The sequence below is a fragment of the Chinchilla lanigera genome, unplaced genomic scaffold (assembly GCF_000276665.1).
Source record: "Chinchilla lanigera isolate Chin_1 unplaced genomic scaffold, ChiLan1.0 scaffold00044, whole genome shotgun sequence".
NCBI classification, from domain to species: domain Eukaryota; kingdom Metazoa; phylum Chordata; class Mammalia; order Rodentia; family Chinchillidae; genus Chinchilla; species Chinchilla lanigera.
In genome coordinates this window covers 14,651,448-14,675,321 of record NW_004955445.1, presented here as the reverse complement: position 1 = coordinate 14,675,321, position 23,874 = coordinate 14,651,448, and the positions used below count along the sequence as shown (strand labels likewise).

Here is a 23,874-nt window from a genome sequence, read left to right as displayed (position 1 = left end):
CTGAGCTAAATCCCCAGCCCCTGGATTTTGTTTCTTGATCCACTCTGCCAGTCTACTCCTTTTGATTGGTGAATTGAGACCATTTACACTGATAGTTACAACTGGCTTATCTTTGTCATGTTATTTGCCTATTGTTGTTTCCCTACTTTTCCCCTCTGTTTAATTGCTTGTTCTGCTTGGTGGTTCCTTTCTATTGTTGTTCTTGAAGTTGTAGTCATTTTTATCTCTTTCTAGAATATCTTTTAATACTCTTTATAGGGTTGGTTTGGTGCTTATGAATTTCTTTAGTTTTTCTTTGTCATGGAAATATTTTATTTCTCCATTAATTTTGAAGGATAGTTTTGCAGGTTACATCAATCTGAGTTGGAAGTTGTTTTCCTTCAGAATCTGAAATACTTCATTCCAACCTCTTCTTTACTTGATGGTTTGTGCTGAGAAATCTGCCGTGATTCTGATGGTCTTTCCTTTATAGGTGATCTGTTTCTTTTCTCTAACAGCTTTTAATATACTGGTTTTTTGCTGAATTTCTGGGATCTTTATTATTATATGTCTTGGTGTAGATTTATTTTGATTATGGCTAATTGGCATTCTATATGCCTCACTTATTGGTATGTCAGATTATTTTTCTATGCTTGGGAAATTTTCTGCCATTACTTCAGAAAATAGTCTTTTTAGTCACTTGAATTGACTCCTGATGTTTCATTGACACCTCTTAGTACTACATTGTTTTTCTTTGCATAATCTTGCAGCTATTGAAGTGTTGTCCTGGTTCCTCATTACTTTTAGGAGATCTTTCCTTTCACAATCATTAGCTGCAATGCTGTCTTCAAGGTCTGAAAGTCTATCTTCAGCTTTGCTCAAGCGGGTTTGCCAGCTTTCAATGGAATTTTTAATTTCCTGGATATCTGTTTCATGCATTCTAATTCTTTCCTGTATTGTTCATTCAAGTTTTTGATCATTTTTCTATGCTCCTCTATTTTTTATCTATGTCTTCATTAGATGAGGTGAGCAATTCTTTCATTAATGTCATTTCATTTTTCCTGAGAGATTATTTCTCATCCTATTTCTTCTATAGCCTGCTGGAGTTGTTCCTTTACTTCATTTGCTATCATTAAAGAAATTTCAGGTGTGTGACCTCGAAGCTCTTCTATGTTGATGTCTCCTGGACTTGTTCTGGGTGGGGTGGAGGTATGAGATTGCATTTTGCCCATTTTTTTTTTTTGTCATTTTCAAAAACCCAATATTCCTTGGGGCTCAGCATCACAGTGGGAGTGGTGAGGCCCAAACTTCCCCCAGTCTAAGTATGGCTTCTGCAACCCTAGGGGCAGGACATGGTCAGAGAGGCTCCTGAAACTATCCGGGGCTCAGTGTGGCTCCCATGCTGGTTAAGTTGGTGTCTTTATAAGAAACATTTCTTCATGGGGCAATCCTGGCTGATTACACTCATAGGTCAGTGGTACAGGTGGCCCTCTGACCCTGTACTGGAGCCCACCAAGCTCTGCTAACTCAGTTTCTACATTTATAGTGCCACAAAACTAATGAACAGTTGGTGTGGTGCTGGCCTCCACTGATCACACTTGAAATACATATGTCTTAATTACATAGTTGTTATGTGGCATACACAATGTTTTTTTATTTGTCCTATCTACTTTCTTCTATTAAAATATTTCATTAAAGTGTAATGTACATAATTAGTATATAGATTAAGTGAGTTTTTGCAAACCAGATAGTCATACAATCCAGAAACAGAATTCAGACAGAAACTTTTCATCTCATGCCTTCTTCCAATTCTGTCTGCCTTCTGGATCCCAGCAAGGGTCACCCGTATCTGACTTCTAACAGTTTTGCATGGTTTTGAACTTTATATAAAAAGAATCACATAGTATGTATGCTTTTGCATCTGGCTTCTTTTTCACATTATGTTTATGAGATTTGTGTGGTCACTGTAGCTGTAAACCATGCATTATTACACTTATTCAATAATCATTTGCTGGCACTGGACTAAATACAGGTCTCAACTCCAAGCCTGTGGTCATTATTTTATACCACATTGTCTGGCCTGGCCTGCAGGCATGGTCCAGGAGTTAAAGAATACATTTATTCATCCACTCCTCTGCTCCCTCACAAAAATTTTCTGAGCACTCTTGGATCCCAGGCTCTGCACAGTGTGGGCCACTAGAAGGCCTTAAATGATTAAGTCCCTATTTTGTAATGGTCCTCACTCTAGAAACATGGAATCCAGCTAAACATGCAGCTCACAACATTTTATCTCCCATCAAGAATGCACACACTTGCAGCATGACCAATTCCAGGCAGAAAGGGAATACACACACAGACTTCACTTTAAAAATAAGCAATTTCTTATTTCTAGCAATGGCATTAAATGTTTCCGAGAAAGAAAAGATTTATCTTTCCTGTTTTAAGTAGCAGTGGTGTAACAACTGATGTCACAAGCTTGATGAGAGAGGCCAGATGTGGCTGGGAACAAAGGGAGACCAGGAGGAGAATCACAGAGAGCTGATGATAAACTTAGGAATATTGCAAGCATAGCCTGAGCATGGATATCTACTGTGAAGGTAGCTGGTGGCTTGGCTTCAAATCTTTATCTTAGGGCCTGCTTCTGAGCAGTGCCAGATTAAGACAAAGTGCTCAGGAAATTATCTCAGGAGGGGATAGAACCAGTGCCTGCAGGATGGTAGGAGCAGAGTTGGAACAGAGGAAAAAGCTTCTTTGTTCCAAGAAGAAGGAACTGCAGGGGCAAAGGCCTGAGATGGAAAAAGACTTAAACAGAAGAGCCCAGGATGACTGCAGATTGGACACTAGATTCCATAGTGACAGAAAAGGGGAGATGTTTAGTGCTGTATCTATGGTCATTAAACCCTGCACACCAGTGTGCCTTTGCATTCTCTCAAAATTCTGTCCCAGTCCTCTTGCCTGGACTGGTGGCAAATGCATTGATATACAGACACTGGGAGGTAAAACTCATGCCTTATTTACTAGCGGGCTCCTTCCCTGTGCTCCAAATTCAATCCAAAAGCGACTCAATTTCCATGGAGCTGTCAGTATAATATACCACGCTCCCCTGCTCTCCTAACCTTTCCTGGTATTACAGGATCCTCACTTACTTGTAATGAAACACTATGAATAAATCAATGTATGTTAATATAGCATGTCTTCAATTTTTTATGAAGGGCTCCACCAAATCTAATTCCCACTGCTTTGTCAGAAACAGTCTTTGAAAAATTTAACTTGCAAGTTTTAGGAAGTTAGTGGGAGATCAGGCTGGGGAAGGAAAGAAGAAAGGTGAGAGAAATGGAATGGGAAGGAGCTGTGACCATAAACACATAATGCAAAATGAATCTTCATTTGGAAGTAGAGGAAAGGGAAGATGTGTTGGCATAGCAAACACAAAACAGAGTTCTTAAAGGAAAGGGTGCTGAGTTGCATATAAGCTCAAGCTCCAGAGATAGGCTTTGGGTACCACAAAGTAGTATTTCCCTTTTTCTATGGTGGCTGACACTGGGATCCCCTCACTAGAAACCAGAGTGAGTGCTTCATAGAAGAAGTCCAATGATGTCACTAAAACAATGGTCCCTTAGCTCTCAACATTAAGACTGCACTCTTATGCAACAGATGAGTGACCTCGCTTCTCCTGCTTCTCCTTTTGCCCCCTTCCCCCTGTAAACTACATTTCAGTACTTGAAAAAAAACATAGTCCCTTTGGTCACATGACCTTTGCATGAGTTAACCTGTCATCTTGGAACACTTCTTTCTTCCTTCCCATGACCCTTCTTTGCCTAAGTTATGACCTCTCATCCTTAGATTTCACATATAATGACACAGTTAGTGAGCACTTCTGTGACCCCCAAGTCTTATTTTATTTACTGATGGTCATGTACATCTCTTTTGCTCCACTAACTCTATATCTAACTAATCAATTATTTCATCAAGCCCCTTTTCTACCAACCCAGAGGTTCAAAAAATGTGGTCTACAAGGCAAATCCAACCCATTGCCATTTTTTGTAAACTAGTTTTCATTGGAGCACAGCCACTCTATTCATTTATGTATTGTTTGTGGTAGCTTTCATACTACAACCATAGAATTAAGTCGTTGAGACACAGACTCTGTGGCTTACATGATTGAGTTTCTGGCACTTTACAGAAAAAAATTACTGACTCTCATACGAGACTTTAAGCTCTAGTAGGAGAAGTGTGTTTTAGTCTTTCTTTAACATCTCATCTCATTGCACATTTAAATGAGTGATGAAATCAGCTGTATGGCCTGAGAAACTTGCTTAACTTCTCTGAGCCTTGAGTTCTTCAGGGGTAAAATATAAATTATAATTTCAGATTCTGTTCTATAGTTTATATTGCAAAGTGACCTTTGGCTTCTTTACTCCTGGAAGCCAGCCCCTTTGTTCAGGAGTAAGGTTCCAGGGAGTACCTGGGTAACATCTACTTCTGCACCAATGATCAGCTGCAAAGGACCAGGAGGTATCATGAGCAAAACAATCTGCTCTTCTACCTGAGCAGAAGGAAGGGAGTTAGAAATGCAGGAAGACTTGGCTACTCCTCAAACAAGAACATGCTTGCATTGAGCTGTACTGGGTTATAGACAGTAGGCAAAGTCTGGGCTGAGACTGCCTCAGTCTTGTTCAGGCAGAACACATGAGAAGGTCCTCCCCTGCCTCAGCTTCACCGTGGTGAAGACATCACTCTGTAAGACAGGAGAACACAGTCTGATAGAAGAGCCAGAAAAACTTCATGAAGAGCCCACACTGATCAAACCCAGTGTGACTTTAGCAAGCTAACCATGAGTTCTTATTACATGCTTACATACAGGCTCATGTACACATCATTATCAGAAACAAGGGGCTATTAATCCAACCATTAAGTAGAAAGTTGGGCAAAGCCATAATAGCACAGCTGTTGGGGATGATATTGTAAACTGAGTCTAAACTGAGTCTAAACTATAACTTGATGCCCCAGAAACATCCTTGTAGCTTATGTTCCTTCTCCCTTGGTACCACTTTGTCTTCATTCTAAGCCCTGTCAGAACATCACCACTTTATATTATCTTTCCTGCGCATTCCTGCCTTTCTCTAAGGGCTCTAGCTCAGACTCTGGAGATCTCATCATAGGCCAGTTTTAGCAAGACCACAGATAAAATGCCCAATATGACCATTCACTGAAGAAAGGGTTAAATTTTCTTCCTTAAGCTCAGAATAAGAGGTAAATTTTTTTTTTTCTTTTTTTGGCCCATTGTAAAAGAGTTCATAGGCACGGACTTTGCCCTCTGAATGGCCTCGGAGACAAACAGTGCAGAAAGAGACCAGCTTGGGGTAACCTTCTCTTGTTACAGAGCATTGGGTTGGTTCTTTGGTTTCCTGACAATTTAAAAATACCACACAAACACATCTCCCCTGAAAAACAGCAGGATGCACAGATGTCTGCAGTGCATGTGCTGCTGACTTCTTGGCTGTGGTGCCTTTTTTTCCTAGAGAGCTGGACTATTATGCCAGTAGAAAAGTGATGATGCCTGACACTTGCACTGCTGTGTCTGGTGCTTCTAAGAGTATGGGGCAGCAACAGAATGTGAACACCTGTCATTTACATGCACTTGGAGACTCTGCTTCTGCTTCTGCTTCTGCTGAGACTCACCTGTCTTCTCAGTCCACCAATGGTCACCAAGAACTCACTTCTTGCTAGGCTCTGTGCTGGACTGTGGGGAGGGGAGAGGCAGATAAAGCAGACACAGCTTTTGACTTTAGTGACAAATAGGTATTGGTGGATAGTTCAGGGAGTCAGTAGCTTTGAGAACATACATCCAAGATTAGCTGATTTTGCCAGAGACAGGAAGTAGTCTCTCAGAGAACCTGTAAGAGGGGTGAAGTCGGTTACTGATTCTCAACCCTGGCTGACCATAGAATACTCAGTGAATATTTTAAAAAATACCAGCCCTGGGGCCCACCCAGGCTAATTATATCAATCTGTCTGGATAAAATGCTCTGGGTATCCATACATTTGTAAAGCTACCCAGGAGATCAACTGGTAGCCAGAGCTAAGAATGGCCAAGCTGGGAGTGAGAGCACGAAGGAAATGAAGCAGAATTCTGAGAGATGGCATGTACCCAGGCCAGCCTTCTACAATGCACGCTGGAAGGAACTAAAAAATCACTGCTGGAATGCCCCGTGCTGGAGCCACAGACAGGATCCACTGATAAATGCTAAAATCAGGAGGTGCAACTAAAGAGAAATATTTGCACGGTCTACATGTATCCTCAAATTTACTAGTTACTGTGTGGTTTTAGCATAAAATCAGAATTCTTTGAAATTCCTCTCTTCTGGAAGTGGAACCTGGATCCCCTCTTCCTGAATGCAGGCTGAACAAAGCAGCTCTATTTGAATGAAAGGCATGGAAAAGGGAAAAAGAGAAGCTGGAAACTAGGGAAACCTTAGAGTACTAGAGACAAGTCATGCAGACATCGTGCCCCCTGGGTATGAAGTGACAACCAGGGAATGTACCTTCCGCAGCCTTCCTGTAACCTCAATGCACTAATGAGGAGACATCAGATAACCCACAGTGAGTACTAATCAGTACTCTTAAAAATATCAAGGTCATAGAAAGACAAAGAAAGATCCAGAAGTGGTCACAGATTGGAGATTAAGGGGACATGACAACTAAATACTCTGTGGGGTCCTGGAAGAGAAAAGATATTCATGGGAAAATTAGGGGAAAAAAATCTGGAGTCTAGTCAATAGTAATGCAATAATGTAAATTCTTAGGTTTTTTGTTTTTTGTTTTTTGTTTTTGAGACAGGGTCTCTCCATATAGTGCAGGCTGGCCTTAACCTCACTTGTGTAGCCACCCCATGCTGGCCTTGAGCTCATGGCAGTCTTCCTGCTTCAGCCTCATGAGTACTAGGATTACAGGAGTGTACTACCATGCCTGGTGACCTTTGCTTCGTGTGCTACATGTGAGGTGGGATTTTCTCCTGAGATTTGGGGTGGGGGTGAGGCTGAAAAAGATGCTTGGACAGGATCACTGCTAGCTTGTGAAGTATTTTTGTGCAAATTAGAAAAAGGCACCTGTCCCCTCTTGAATTCCAACCTTCTATATGTACTTCAGTGAACTCAGGGTACCAGTGTGAGAAAAAGTATGCGATTAGTCACGTTCTTAGACTCTAGTCAGACTCTTCCTGGCAGACACAGTCTAGCACTGAATAGATTTCATCCCCTTGCTGTACAGATTTGTGCCATGCAACAAGCTATGCAAAAGAACCCGGCACCTCTGCTGGGGTCACATCATGTACGCTTTCGTGTGACTAGTCAAGTACATACCTTTTATCCTGAGGGTAATATAGGGCCAGTAAAGGGGAGAGTCTTTTATCAAGAGAGATACAGGTTGGCTGTGTTTAGAATAGTCTTACTGAAAGCATAGTCTCCAGACAAGACAGCATCAGCACCACCAGAGAGATGGTTAGAGATGAAGATTATGGGCCCAGCCCAGATCTGATCAGAACATCTGAGGTCAGGCCCAGGATTTGTATTCAACAGAGTCTGCAGGTATTTGAAATGTGAATAAGCCCATTCTCAGCAAGAGGCAGGGGGCTGAACTGACTGGAGGAACAATACAAGAATCCCTTTGGAACGTCCAGTCATCCAAAGGACACATGATAAAGAAAGCCAGGGTTGGACCAGAAGCTGCAGGAATGGGAGAATAGAGTGATCCTGAGAGCTGCTAGATCCCAGCTGGTAAAGGATGGGACCCTCCAAAGCAGGAATCAGATGGAAATTACACATGGTACCAGGTCTGAAGAGGGTACACATTCTATCACCAGAGACACTGGGAGGAACAGCAACTGTCTTACAGCCGTCACTCTTCTGCGGCTGCTGTCACTCAGGAGGGGAAAGTGTGGGTCTTAACCTGGAGAGAGAATGCTGGAGTTCAGTCTTATAGAACTGGGCTGAAACCAGATCTACCACTTACCAGGAACGGATGACTGAGTCTCTGGTTTGTAATCTCGCAGGCTAATCTGATCTGCTAACAAGACTGTCTGGAGCAGTACAGTCTTCGGACTGTGTTGGCCAGGCTCCGCTGGTCCCCAAGGCTGAGCTCCAGGGCTAGAGGCCCAGTCCAGGAGGGGGGCACAGAGATATGCCAGGCCTGCCTGAGCTGCCCTTCCTCAGTACATAGTTGCTTCTGTGACTGTTTATTGCCCCCTTGCAAGGAGTTTTCCCCACCCATATGCACTCCCTTGGTTGCAGTGGATCGAAGACATGCTGCAGAAGGGAAGCTGGCTCGTTTACCTAACATGGTTTTTGACAAATTCTAAGCAATACCCTGTTCTCTGACAATAGCTGCTTTTTTGGTGTCTCTCAAGTCATACAATAGGGTTAAGCAAATTTCAATCCCAGCTGGTCAAGGGTCTTTGGTATTCACCACCTAGCTATCTAAACTGCAAAGCTGGCCAAAGAGTGATGATCAGAGAGCTAATTTTTTTGTGCTTACCATGTGCCACCTCCCTTTCCTAAATCATCACCTACCCCTCAGCCCCCAGACAGACTTTAAGTGAGTGCAGTCCTCTGTACCCATACTCCCTCTTCCAGCATCTCTCATCTACCACTCCTTAGCATAGGTCTACCTCTCAGTCTCCCCTCCCTTCTCCTCCGTCACATACTGGAGGCATATTCCTACAGTTTCACACAGTTAAGGTCGCATAACAGGGCCACCACCCACTCAGATGGCTCTAAGCTCTTTCTTGCTAAACGTTCATAATGCAGTTTAATAATATGATGCTTAAACCTCCTTTCAGCTTTTAATCTCATGCTGGGATGTCCAGGGAGCTATGATTTTGTTATTTTTACAGAAACCTTCTTGCTTAATGAGTATGTCTAGGGAGATTCCCAGTGGCTTTTAGTCTTCCTACCACTACTTTTTGGGTTTCTGAATGTAAGCAGCTTGCCTTCCAACTTCTCACTCAACGGATTTCTGTTCTGCTAAGTTTAACCTAGTTAAATTGCTAAATTGCATGACCAATTCCTCTGCAGTTGGCTTTAGGCATAGATATGAGAGAAGTTAAATAATCTCATGGAAACTTGCAGCTATACACAACAGTCTGTCTGGCAAAGACAGCCTAGGAAGCTCTTCCATTGAGGCAGAGTCTGGGTTCTGGTTATGTATTTCAGTAATGCCAATCGCCCAACCTGGCACAGAGTCAATAAGGTTTACTGAATAACTGAGGATTAAGAATGCATAACCAATCCTGATGTGGTACAAGTGGGATTTGAAATGAATTCATTCTGATACTAAAGTCCAACACTCTTCCCTCTGCCACTTCGCCTTTGAGCCCTCTGTCACATCCTTGTGTGGCCTTGTGTGTCTATTCAGCTGAGACCCTAGATTTCCTGGGGCTGAAACAAGCCAGTGCTGCTGTGCCATTTCATATTTCCAACCCAGAGAATCTCTGTGTGTAATAAAGTTGCTTTATGCCACTACATTTTGGGGATGTGACCCATCTGTACGAACTAGACCAGCTCTTGTGCATTAGACTTGAGATTTTATTGACGGGTAACATTTTATTCTCTTTTGTATCCCCAAAGGGAAACATATCAGATGCTCAGCAAATGCATATGATCTTCTCAACTAAGCGATCAAAGTTAATAGCACCAGTAATAAGAAATGTGGACCTTGGGTGCCTCCCGAAAAGATGCTTACAGGAAGGGACATTATTTGGGTGGTACTATATGATTTTGCCAGAAATGTATAATCTGATAATGAGGAAATGTATAGAGGAAGGAACATTATTTGGGTGGTATTATATGATTTTGCCAGAAATGTATAACCTGATAATGAGGAAATACCAGAAAAACCCATATTAAAGGGCAATCTACAGAACAGGTAGACAAGTGCTTTTCAAAAGTGCCGAGGTCACAAACAACAAGGACTGAAGAACCGTCCCAGATCAAAGGGGACTAAGGAGCAATAACTGCTAAACGCAGTGTAGGATGCTAGATTCCAAAAAAGACATTGGTAGAAAAAGAAGTGGAATTCAAATAAGGCTGTAGATTATAGAACTCATCATGTTGTAGTTTATAGACTCACCAATGTTAATTTCCCACTTTCAATTACTGTGCTGTGGTTATGTAAGATGCAAAATTACAGGAATCTGGGCTATGGGTGTATGGAAACTCTAACTTTGCAACTTTCTACAAGTCTAAAATTAGTTTTAAAATAAATACATTTTAAAGGAGAGAAGAGAAACAGCTATGTGCAAAGTCTCTGACCGGTAGTCTAGAGTTATAGAAGGAGACACCAGGTCAGAAGCCAAAGGTTCAACCCTCTGCTCCTAATGTCTCTGTAGCAGTTACAAATGCTTCTCAACTTATAATGGGTTATGCCCTAGTAAGCCCATTGTAAGTTGAAAATGTAAGTTGAAAATGCAAGTCTGGCGTGGTGGTGCATGCCTGTAATCCCAGCACTCGGGAGGCTGAGGCAGGAGGATCGTTGCTAGTTCAAGGCCAGCCTGGGCTACAAAGTGAGCTCAAGGGTAGCCTGAACTGCACAGGCAGACTCTGTCTCAAAAAGACAAAAAAAAAAAGAAAAAAGAAAGAAAATGCATGCACTGTACCTAACCTACCGAATACTACAGTTTAGTCTTGTCTACCTCAAACATGCTCAGAACACATTATCATACTGTTGGACAAAATTATTTAAAAACAGTTTATTTTATAATGATATTGAATATCTCATGTAACTTATTGATTATTATTGCTGAAAGTGAATAACAGAATGTTTATAAGGATAAACTTTTGTGCCATTATAAAGTCAAAATATCAAAAATTGGACCATCAGGTCTGGGCCAAGTCTATTAGGATACTACAAAATAACAGCAATAACATAATAATAAAAGTGAACATTTTTACTATTCCTTATTTGCCAGGTATCCTACCAGCACTTTCCATACATTTCTCATTTGATCATCTCAAGTTTACAAGACTGCTACTATTACTGTTCCCATTTTGCAGATGAGGAAACTAAGGGTTGGGGAAAATAAGTTCCCAGAGTTCTCCAGCTTGTAAGAGGCAGAGCCAGGCTTGCAGCTCAAATAGTGCAGACCTAGAATCCATCTGCTTAATCTTCATCTGCTATTGTCACCATGAAGAATGGTCAGTCTTGTTTTCTGGGGTTATGAGACAGAAATTCTGCTCTGCGAACCTGTTTGTCAAAGGATCCTGGGCTGAGAAGATACACTAGGAGTTCAGAGCGGTGGGGTGAGATCCTGGCTAGAGAAGTGGGTATACAGAGGCCAGAATTAAAGGAAGTGTGAATGGAAATGAATTTGGAGTGAACAAAATTAGAACACTTCAAGTGGGACTGGATTTCACAAACAACCCAGGATTCTCGGATTCACTTGAAACTTCCTGCCCCGAGTCAGAAGCAAAGGCAGGAGGCAGATTCAAATGGCCTTCCTAAGGAGAAATCCATTGATCACATAATCACACATTTTGGGTCAGTGGGGGGCCAAAGACTGAAAATTCACTCTACTGCACTTTTCTTTCATTCAGCATTTTGCTCATGAAATTAAAATAGAATTGATTTTTCTCCCTCACTAAATTAGGCATTAGGAAAGAAATAAAAGGGTGGGTCTACTGGAGATCTGAGCCTCAATTCACCCCAGCAGGGCAGCATTTGTAAAGTGTTTTATTAGTCTTCATTTATCATGGGAAGGTTTTGTAAAAGCCTGTTTAGGAGATACATCTTCTGCTTGCAGGTAGAAATGAAAGCTATTGTTTTTCTCCTTTCTTGGTTAAAATGATCATTTATCTAACATTCTCTCTCTCCTGCTGGTTTCAGGTTAGAGATCAGATTAGAAGATTTCTCTTTTTAACCTTGCCCTGGGGGTATTTCCCTAGAAGCAGACACACAGCACGTGACCTTGCTACTGCAAGTATTGTCATTTCTGATGACATGGGTTTGAGGGGGGGACACCACACCCTTCTACTCTGCACTGGCCTGAGGCTCACAGCTGGGTCTGTTGGAGAACCTCACAGCTGGAGAGAGCTTCTCCATTAAGATACTCAGAAACAGACTGGGCAGGGAGGTTAAGAGGCACACGTAAGGCCACACAGAGAGTGGCTCTTCTCCAGGAGGCAGCTATAGCATAACAAAGCAACACATGGAGGGAGTCAGAAGAGTCGGTCCTTCCTCTTAGCTTCCTCTCAGCAGATGCTCATTTAGAGGAGCACTGCCCACTAGAAACAGGATGTGAGCCGTGTTTGTGACAGTATGTTTTCTAGAAGCTGCACAGAAAAAAAAAAGAAAAAGAAAAGTGGTGGTGAATTAATTTTAGTAATATATTTTATTTAACCCAAGATAGCCAGTATGTTATTATTCCAACGTGTAATAAACACAAAATTATTAAGGGGATGCTTTACATGCTGTTGTCCCTTTGGATAGTTCAGATTCTGCTATTTTACATTCCCTACATTTCTTGATTGAAACCAGCCACACTGCCACACTTCAGGTCCCCAGGAGCCCTATGTAGCTAGAGGTTAGACAGTGCCAGTTTAGAACACAGCTTCTTGGCTTGTTTTTGTTTTTTCATTAGCACCTGCTAAATAATCTGTTTAAATATTTTCTTTATTATGCCCCATGACATTGTAATCCCACAAACAGGTTATTTAGCTGTATATTCATTCTATGCATATCTGGATATCTGTATATAGACTCTTTGCATACCTGTACAGGTGTTTGTATCCTCTATGTATATCTGAATATCTGTGTATGGAGTCTACGCATGTCTGGATAGTTTTGTATGGAGCCTATGTGGATAACAGTGAATGGACTATATGCATATATAGACATCTGAATATGGACTATATGCACTTCTAGACAACTGATTATGCACTTCATGCATATGCAGGAGAAAAAGAAGATATTTTTCACTCCTCCCACCAACAACCAATTTTCACCTCCTGGGGGTGATGGTACCCCTGTTAAGAATGCATGGTCAACATTCTACGGCAAGCAGAAACATCTGAGCCCCTAGTTCTCATCTGTGAAATGAGCAGTAATGTGCAGACTAAATGAAGCAGCTCTTGTGGGAAAGCACCCAGTGGTGCTGAGTGTGTCGCTGATGCTAACATCAGAGCTGTACTTTTCCTTCTCACAGATTTCCCCTCATGTTGAGGTAGGGCCCGTTCACCCTGCAGGCAACTGCCAGGAATATGCACTATTTGCCCATGTGCACTGCTCCAGGGGACTTCCCACATCCTTCACAGAGGAGACCTGGGGCTCTATTCTTCAGTCTCGACCTGGCTCAGCACAGGGCAGTAGGACCTTGTGGACCACAGATTCAGTGCCTTCTCTCTCTCTCTTCCTGGACACTTAATTGATGCCAAAGGGTCAAAAGTCATCCTTGTGGGAGAGAATGGTTTTTCTGACATCCAGACCAGGCCTCCCTCCCTTCCTTTGGGTGCTCACTAGCTAATAGATGATGCCCAGGTTTGTTATCTCTGCAGAGAGACACTACCCGTATTTTCTAACTGCTCTCCATCCCCTGTTCCAGTATCTCCCATTTTAGGTAGCTAAGGGTTGTAATAAACACGTAATAAACACAAAGCACTTCTTATCCCTGTAAAAGCTAGTGTACTGCATGAAGACTACACTGATGCCCTAGCTCCCAAGAGATTCTGGCACTTGCTTCTTTTCTCATTCTATTCCACTGCCCTTGGCCAGTAGGGACCACCTCTACACTGGTGGCTTCAAGTAAGCTTGAACTCTGCCATCTCTGTCCTGTTCTTCCTTCTGTCCTGAGTGAGATATGCTCCTCGCAGCCGGAAACTACGTGGCTGGTCACCCAGGAACTACCCAGACTGCACTGTAGATAGGAACCTCTGTCTCTCTTACTCATCCTGCAAATCTGTGTCTGGGAGGGGCCCTCAGAACATGTGTGCTGGTGTCAGACAAGGCTGGCTTCCACTTTCGGTGCCCCCCTCATTCCACTGATTGCATAGTGCACGTGTGCAGAACTCACAGCAAAGGCTGTAAACTTAGCGTCCTAAACTGGAGATTGCAGCGTGAAACCCACAAAGCAAGTACAAAGTGAGCAGTCTGATTGCCTGGCCTTCTAGAGCCATGCTTCATTAGGTACCCACTGTAGGGAGAAAGCAAACTACACACCTGAAAAGAAAATGGCCTTGGGATTTTGTTGCTGCTTTTTTTTCCCTTGTCTCACAGTAAAATGTGCTTCTTGTATTCTTGTATTTTTTATTGCTATAATCTCTGCCTACCTTTATTTGGGAGGGAGTTAAGATAGAAATAGAATTGAATTGTATCACTAAATGCTCAAGGAGAACAAAGGGAGAGATTTGGATTGGAAAGAACTTAGCAGAGTGGATTTGATCTTGGGTACACAGGGCTCATTTTGGGCTAGGATGCTTAGCACTTGGGTGACCTTCAAAAAGATTCCCTTCCCCCCGCAAAAAAGAACAACAAAATTAATGATTTGTTATGATGTTGAAATGTGTTCATGTGTATAGGCAGCCTTAAAAATGCCCAGCACTTAGTAGGATTGCTAGGATGCTGTTTAAATCCAAATTTACAGCATAAGAGAGGGTCTTTGAGGGCATTTAAGCAAAGTTAATGAATAGCTACTGAGCAGTAATAGAAATAAGCCATTTTTAGACACTTGGATACACCAGTGAAAAAACAATAAAGTGGCCTCCTGCAGTTTAGGTCCTAATTACCAGAGTGATGAGAAGATTGGAGAAAATTATAATAAATATAATTAATATAGACTACATGTGTCATTCATTTGATATTTTAACAGATGACAAGTCCTCTGGTAAACAAAAAGAAAAGAAAGAAATAACAGAGCAGGGCAAAGGATAAGGCACACTAGAGAGTGACGCAATTTGCAACACTAAACAGGCTTAACTGAGAGAGTGAGAGTTGAGCAAGGAGTTCCTGGAGGTTAGGGGCTAGCTAAGCAGGTATCCAAGAAGGTAAAGTGGAAGTTGGGATGTCAACGGGATGAATTCACACAGACATTTGTGCAAGATTCGAAAGTCCGGTCTGGGTGTATTTGTCCCATGGTAGGTAGGTCATGGACATCATGCACTGGAATAGATTTCGTGGTGAGAACTGGCTGTAAGGGCTGAATGTTTTGCCTTTAAAGGTGATGAGTGGTACTAAAGGGGACCATTCCAGCTCCAGTAAGAGATACAGAAGCCCATAACTTCCTATGATTTCTCCACCAATTCTCTGGACCCTGGGTACCTAGTAGGGAGGGTTGGTGCATGGGGCCCACTTCCAAATACTCTGAGCCCAGAGGATGCTACAGGGCCCAGCTTTCCAACCCAATTCCCTGGTTCATCCACTTCCTACAAGGCATTCTCTAGGGGCCCCTGATGCATGAGTGGAGGAAGAACATGGGGCCTGAGTTATACCTTGGGAAAGAAAAATGAACACAAGCTCAGTTGCTCACCTACCATGGTCATCCCAAGCTGGACCTCAGAAGTATGTGGAGTTTGATCTGAAGACATCAGAAGTTATTGTAAGCAGTGCTCTCTCAAGAGAGAAGTTACAAGAGCTTTCATAGGTGTGAATTCTAGATCAGCTTCTCAGGAACCCTCAGATCTTGGAACTCCTTGGTTTTCCAGGTATACTTCTGGGACAATAGTTAAATTAATACAGACTGTTTCTGTGGTCCCTATCTGAAACTCCAGCCTCCTATCAGGATTCAAAGCTCACAAGTCCTCCAAACGTGAAAAAGGCAACACAAAAACTCTCCTTAGTATGTCAAAAGTGTGCAATGAAAATGCACGTGTGTTTCACGTGGAAGGTGGAAATAACCATTCCACTGATTTGGATGAAGATTCCTTCATTGAAAAATATCAAATTTTGCATGAAAGACATCTGTTGAAGTAACAGCACTTGAAATCCTCTTTGAAGTACTCTGAATATAAATATAGAGACACTCCCATGGAGACTTTCTCACACTGGCTTCTTGCCTTATCGCTGTCTTACTGGGTTCACATTAGCCCCAGATGGGAAAATGCAGTGACTCATTGTATGGCCTCGGGTTGCCTAACTTATGTGCCAGCTTGGTAGTGAAAGGGGGTCCTCCATCAGTTGCTGCCTCTTAGAGTCTGGCTCTTTCATCCAATGCCAAACACTCCAGGGGTCCAGATCTGGCCTCCAAAGAAAGAATTCAGGAATCAGCAACAAATGAAATCATAAGAGAATGGATGTACTGCCCGAATTTAAGTGTAGGTGTCCCTGGAGAGTTGTAATGCCCTCTTCACTCTAACCTCCTGTGTTGAAAGCTGCCTTTCCCACTCCCTGAATCATCCATGCAGTGAATGGTACCAGGGCACATCTGATACCAGGGCACATCTGCAGCAGGGCACACTGATGCTCATTGGCTAAGAGGCCAGAATACACTAAGCCAAAAAGGGTGTTGGAGCTCACTGGTCCAGAGATGGTGAGGACCAAGGCTAGTCTTGTTGTAGGCTGAAGACACCCTTGATACCTTCAGAAGCAGGTGACAAGGAAATCCACTGTCAAACAAAGAGACTAGCTAGTACATAGGGAGGAGCATGGGGCAGACAAACCAGAGGAAGCATGGAACAGAGACCATGGGTGGAGAAACACCTAGATATTGGACTTTCAATTTCTCTGTCCATGACTCCAACTCATCTTTCATCCACTACCCAGAATTTCCTGTAAAACTGACCTGAGATATTTTGAGGGACTTCTGTTTCCCTCATGAGGAATGTTCACCTAAAATATGATCTCATTTGCATCTTAGATTATTTTCTTGATCTTTTCTCAAAAAGTTAAAGTGACTGAGTATCTGCTTCCAACTGCCCCCCATGCTTGTGTCCATGGTTCAGTTTGCTTCATCCCAAGACCTGCAACCCACCTGCCAGAGGCCAAGGATTCATTTCAAGTTTAGACTCCAAACCACACTCTTGCACGTGGGCACCTGGCACTCCCCAGGCAGTGCAGCTTGCCCAAGGAGTGGAACTGAATGTCGATGCCTTCATTTCACTGCTTTGTAACTCCCTGAGGGAAACAGCCCAGGAAGCAGCTGTGTGAGATGATAAGGATTTCTTTGCCTTGTTAGAATCCTCAGGCATTAGCTTCAGATAAGGGCCAGCAGTAGGGGCCAGTAACTGTACCAGGTGTCAGGTCTTCCTCTTGAGCCACAAGTACACTCAGGCTGCCTCGCTGCCCTGTCCAGCCACGTCCATGCAAGAGGGGTGAGCGTTCCCATTACAAGATGGGCTGGGCTGCTTCTCCCTGATGTATTGATAATGCTGGTCCTTTCTCAAATGCAGGAGGCAACTTCTTCCACCGAGAAAGAATGTGAGTTTGGTCACTTACTAGTTGTAAGACTTTGGACAAGGTAATGCCTTCTTGATACCTCAATTTCTTCACCTGTTAAATGGGGAGAATGACATCCCAGTTTCATGGTCTGAAGGAAGAAAGCTGAGCTAGTACATGTAAAACCCTTAGAACAGTGTCTGAGCATGGTAAGCATTCAATAAATAGTAAGCTATTTTGTTTGCAGTTAAAACATTAATGTGCTCTAATGGTTTTCCATTGCTGTTTGGGTAAATCAAGCATCTGTGGCCTACACTGTGGCATGCAGATCTTGCAAGGTCTTCTCCTGGTTGCTGTCACTCCCACATGGTCCTGCTGAGCACAGGTCATAGTAGCCTTCTCCCTACTTCAGCTAGGCCCTGCACTGCTCACCATAGGATTGGGCCCATATAGTTCCTTCCACATGGCATGCTCCTCTGCCTTCTCTAAGTTTGGTTAATGCCTGCTGTTCTATCATTTCTGAGCTCTTTGTAAACTTCTCAGGCCAACTTTCCCTGCCCAAGTCCAACATGCAATGATTGGCACCTATAAGGCCAGAGCCACCGATTTTGCATAATACTGGGGACCATTGTTGACCGTGTATCTACAGGGGTTGCGCCCTCTAGAATGGCTCAAAGCCCTGTGAACAGAACTTTCAGTCAGCAATGAAGACAGGGTGACAGGGAGCTGGGATCTCTACCATTGATTGGTGAAAGAATAAGGACATTAAAAAGACCCCATTTGCCAACATTTTCTTTGTAATTCAGGGTGTAAGCTTTATGACTCAGGGTCTTATGTCTTGCATTTATTCTCCTACCACCTTTCCAGTGTAGTCTTAACATCTGCGACCAGAACATCACTCATGGAGAATATATGAGAGAAAATAATTGTGACTCTACTTCACCACCCCTGGTAGCAGTTACCTTTGAAGAAAATTTTGATAGCCCATACCATACATGCGACTTCACAACTATTTGCTTGCTTTTGTAATTAATATCTGCCACTCCAACAAGACTCTAAGCAAAGTCAGCATTCAAATAAAGTCCACATTGTCTGTTCCTTGCAGTATCCCAGCATGCAGGACACAGAGGAGACTGTGTAAATTCTTATTGAGTGAATGGGTAAACCTTAGCTTCAAGGCCCAGGGCCACCCTCCCACCCCCAAACCACTAAACTCAGTGGTGAAATTTCACCAATGCATCAAATATTCCAGTCCAGACTCTGACTCAAGAACAAGAGACTTAGGCACTTTAACTACACTAGCTAGTAAACTCCAGAATCATTCCTTTCATTATGGGAGGCGTTACCACTTATATCCAGGTGAGCTGTTTAGGTGAGTCAACTCAGTGGCAAGACTGAGATCCCCCCAGAGATACTGGGTCATAGGTGGTCTGAGGCTGGGTGTCCACATGCATTGATAGAGAACGAGGCCAGAGCATCATATTTTTAGCTCTCCTTCCCATTCCTGAGATTCTGATGCAGCCAGTCTTAATGCAGCTTGAGGGCTAAGGGAAATGTTTGACAGAACTTGCACCAGGAGATTCCAAATGTCCTTTACTTGCCTAACAACCAAACTATACTGAAGGAAGCTTCAAAGAGGAGAAGACTCTTCAGACCTCGATGCTGTTTTCAATTAACGAGGCACAGTTAAAGACAGATCAGTAAGAAAGTTGGTCAGGAAATTGAAGTTCTGGGTTGGAGGGTGACTACTTTAAACAGGAGCCAAAGCTTGCTCAGTTTTGATGAAAGTCCTTAGTTTAATTTAGAGGATGGCAGCAATGGTCTTAATGTTTGTTTCTCCCCAAAATATACATGTTGAATTCTAACCCCCAACTTCATGGTGTTAGGAGATATAACCCTTAGGAAATGATAAGGTCATGAGGGTGGAGCCCTTGTAGATAGGATTCGTGCCCTTACAGAAAAGACCTCTGAAAACTGCCTTGCCCCTTCCACCATGTGCATACACAGGAAGAGGATGCCATCTGGGAGGAAACTGGCCTCACTAGACACTGACCCTGTTGGTATCTTGATTTTGGATTTTCCAAACTCCAGAACTGTGAGAAATACAGAAATCTGTTATTTATAAGCCACTGAGTTTATGGTATGTTGTTATAGCAGCCCAAATGGACTAAGACAGCATCCAAATGGAATCTGACAAAACACCGAGATTCCTGCCACATTCTAGTCAGAATAAAATGACAGAGCTCTCAGCCGAATCAGAGAATGTGGTGGATGCATTTCATGAGCCCCTACTGTGTGCCTGATGTTATGTGAGGCTCCTGAGCACACACTGCATTACTTAATTTGCAGAGTAAGCAGTATACAATTAATATTAGCTTTTTCATGTTACTCCTAAAGAGCTATGATCAGAGAGGATGAGTGACTTAATAAAGGTGACATATTTCTGAGTTAGGCACAGGTTTCTGTCCAAAGAAGGGACAGGCTTGTAGATGTCACTCAAGGAGGCATTTTGAGAACTAAGTTACAGAACTATCAGTTCATAAATATTCATTTATTATTTCTTGTTTCCATACAGGAGCTTAGAGTTTCTAAATATTTAAAATTTGTGTTTGCAAACTGATGGGATCCTGCCATTGACAGGAATTGTCTGAGAGAATAGAATTCACTGCTTTTTGTTTTCCATGTCCTTAAATGACATGTCTGCTGGGTTGGGGCTTCTAATAGCTTTGATGCTAACAGTGGTCAGCAGCAGCAGGGGCCTCAGACTTTAAATAAACCTGTGGATACCAATATTATTTTGCAGAAGCAATTGTATAAATTATGAACATATGCACAGAGCTTTGCCATTTTCAAAGAATAGACTTGCCCTTGACCATAGCTCTGGGGTGGGGGTGGGGGCGGTCAGAGCAATGTGAAACCACGTGCAGGGAGAGGACAGCTGCAGAGGCATGGCAGCTGGGAAGTGAGGGAGCAGATCTGCTGTGCACACTCTGCTGAACTCCAGGTCTAGCGCTCATTGCCCTGGCCCACACGGCTGTTCATGAGATCCATGATGAAACGATCACCAGTAAGACTTGCACCAGGTACAGCAGATACCCAAAAATATCAGGGAAGCCACTTCACAGAATGAATCATGAAGGCCCAGGGAAATGTCTGAGCTGAGGCCAAAGAATGGTGGGGAGGGGGCAAGGTTCTTGTCTGGGAGCCTCTCCAGCTAGAAAGAGAAGAGCAACAGCTCAGGAAGCCAAAGAGAACCCTCTTGTAAGTCAGCGCTTGGTTTAATTTGGTATCCTGATTGTATTGCTTGGCTTATCCTAGCCTCTTACATCTGACTAAGAATGCAGTGAGCTCTGGGGGACTCACCCTGTGTCTAGTCCTGAGGAGTTCTGCATCTCTCTTGAGTAGACCACCTCATCACTGCCATCTTCCTGTTCACCCTGGCTCACTCAGACCAGTTTACTTTCCCTCACAGGTTTTACAGAGGCAGGGTTTACAGCCCTCTGAGGCTCAAGACATTGGTGGTTCAAAAAGGACTTTGTTCATTGAAGAAATCAAATGGAAAATGAAATCATCAAGTACTTAGAAATACGTAAGAAGCAAGTTGTACAGTCTCTGGTCTGAATGCTTGAATATAGAAGTAAATGAAGAAAATGTACCTTAAAATATAGAGTATTAGTTTGAGGCCTGTTTTAATAATGGCAAAACTTACAATCAAATACTAGTAAAAGGAAAAATAAAATTAACAATATACAAATACTTATGGGATAGAAAGTCAATGTCCTTAACATAAAAAGTTCTTACAAGTCAGTAAAAAGGGTGAACATGCAAACAGGAAGAAATGATAACTAAGTAGGAAATTTACAAAGATACATATAACTAGTAAGAGACAAGAGCCAACCACATTAGGAATCCAATACATGAAAGTTTAAATTAGATACCTAGGTTTACTTTTCTAAGTAGTAAAGAGAAATTAAAATGTTAACAGAAAGGTTTCCTGGATTAAGTGTAAACGGGCGGTTTCACTCATTGCTTGTGGAGTGAGAAGCCCTTTTGGGGGGCTGATCTAATTTTTGAAGTTTCCTAAAAGAATAATCACAGAGAGATCAGAATCACACACACACACACAAAAAAAAACTAATGAAAAAGACCAAAACCAAAACATAACTAAAAACCAGTGTATCAATTTTAAAAGACTAATACTCTAGCACTACAAAGAAAAAGTAAGTTCAAAATTTCTGGGGTTTTTACAATTAAGGTTCTACCAAGTAATTAACCTCCTCTATAGCTCAAAGTTCAACCTGAAAGATTTTAAATGTGTTTTACAGAGCTAGATATAACTTCTGAAGAAAATGTATTTGTCATCTAGGTAAAAAAGAAGCCTTTCTTAGTGGGAGGGGAGAAGTGATGCATTCTATCTGGTAATCATTTACTGAGTCTCCACCATATGCCAGGAGATACAATGAGGAGCACGACCTCAAGGAGGTCTCCATAACCTCATGGAGGTTATGGTCTAGTAGGGCAGACAGGTGGTGATGTGGTTTGAATATGTCTTTTCCAAAGTTCAAGCTGAAACTCAGTCCCCATTTGTGGTAGCATTAAGGGTGGGGTCTTCGAGAAAATGATTAAGTCACGATGGTTTCATCCTCATGGAAAAAGTACTGCCTTATATAAGGGCTGGAGAGAATTAGCCTAGGTTGTCTTTTGCCCATCAGCTTTCTGTCATGTGAGAACAAAGTGTCCAAGGTCCCATCCTGGATGCAGAGATTGGTCCTTAACCAGATACCCAACCTAACAGTCTCTTGATCTTGGACTTCATTGCCTTTTAGAATTATGAGGATTATATTTCTGTTTTTTTTTTTTTAAATAAGTTACTCAACCTGTGCTATTTTGTTTGTTTGTTTTTTGGTTTTTCTCCGGTACCGGGAACCGAACTCATGACCTTGCGCTTGCCAGGCAGGCGCTTTTGCCACCGAGCTAAATCCCCAGCCCCTCAACCTGTGCTATTTTGAAATAGCAGCTCCCATGGATGAATCCAGGCAATAGCCAAATCAATAGATGACTGATAGGTAAATGCGATCTAAATAAAGAAGGAAATGAATGATAGGTGCAATTATTAAAATCAAGGTGGCCCGGTGTGGTGGTGCACACCTGTCATCCCAGCACTTGGGAGACTGAGGTAGGAGGATCATAGCAAGTGTGAGACCAGCCTGGGCTACAAAGTGAGCTCAAGATCAACCTGAATTGCATACTGAGACCTTGTCTCAAAAAGACAATAATTAATTAATTAATTAATTAAAAAATCAAGGTGAAGGCTCAGAGAATAATTAACAGTCTCTTTCACTTTTAATAGTGAACAGTCATGACAGTCCCATTAAAATCAGAAACAAGGTCATGACTACTCAAACCGTTATTGTTCAAAACTGGCATCAAAATACAACAAATCAGAATTAAGCGATAACGTATAAGCAGCATATAAGGGGGTAAAGAACTGAAAAATTCTTTGTAAAAGCATGAAAACCACACAACGAAAAGAGCTTCAGAAGCTGAAGTCTGAATTTTGTCAACAGAAAACCATGTGAGAACAAAGAAAAGAAAATCATCACAATAGATGGGGAAAATTGCATGCTTAATTACAGTAGAAAACAGCAGCGAACAGGGATGAAAAGAAGTGAGACTGTGGAATGGAAGATGGAAATGCTCCCACTCTGCAGGGCAGAAACAGCAATCCAGGCTTTAAGAACACAGGGAGAGACACTTTAAAGTTGATTCAGTGAGAAACTATCTCAGAAATGTCATCAGGAAAGAATCTTCTGATACCGGCTGACCCTCACCATACGCTTACGAGCTTCCTATTAAGGAACACTCTTCTCAAGAGAATTTCTCTGAAAAAAATACATTCTCTCTAGGTCATAGCTGGTTGCATCTGGTGACAGTGATCAATGGGTCCATTATGTAGATTTGTCTTTGGCTCCGTTCCTGAGCACCAGACTGTCCAGTTGCCTGTCTGAACAGTCACTCCAAGATGCTCTCGGCCACAAACACAGCAGCCTGTCTGTGGAGAAGTTCACACCCTAACCTTCACCCCCAAGAATGCACATCCTCTTGATAGTGCCTTCTGAAATGGAACACTTAGGAGATATGATGGTTAGGAGCCCAGGTTTTGATTCTGCGCAGACATTAACATCTCTTGAGACATGAAATGAGTGTCAGCAGCTCCCAAGCAAACTAGGGCAGAATTCCAGGCAGAGGGAACAAATTGAGGAAAAGACTCTGCAGGAAAAAAGTGTAGGAAGCCAGCCATCGTGGTGCATGTCTGTAATCTTAGCACTCTGGGGGTTGAAGCAGGAGGTTGTGAGTTTGAGAGCGGCATAGACCGTACAGCAAGTTCAAGGCTGGCTTGGACTACAGAGTGAAGCCCTGTTTTGAAAAAAAAAAAAAAAAAAATATAGCTCAATGGGAAAGGACTTGCTTAGTATCACAAGGCCTTGGGTTCAATTACCAGCATGACAATTTTTACTGTTGTTTTTACAGTGGTGGGGA

General features: G+C 42.5%; 1 protein-coding gene across 2 annotated transcripts in view; it reads right to left on the bottom strand.

Annotated features, from left to right (window-relative positions):
* Ptprt (protein tyrosine phosphatase, receptor type, T) overlaps positions 1–23,874 on the bottom strand; it is a 775,250-nt gene that overhangs the window by 285,679 nt on the left and 465,697 nt on the right. The gene's annotated exons all lie outside the window — the stretch shown is intronic.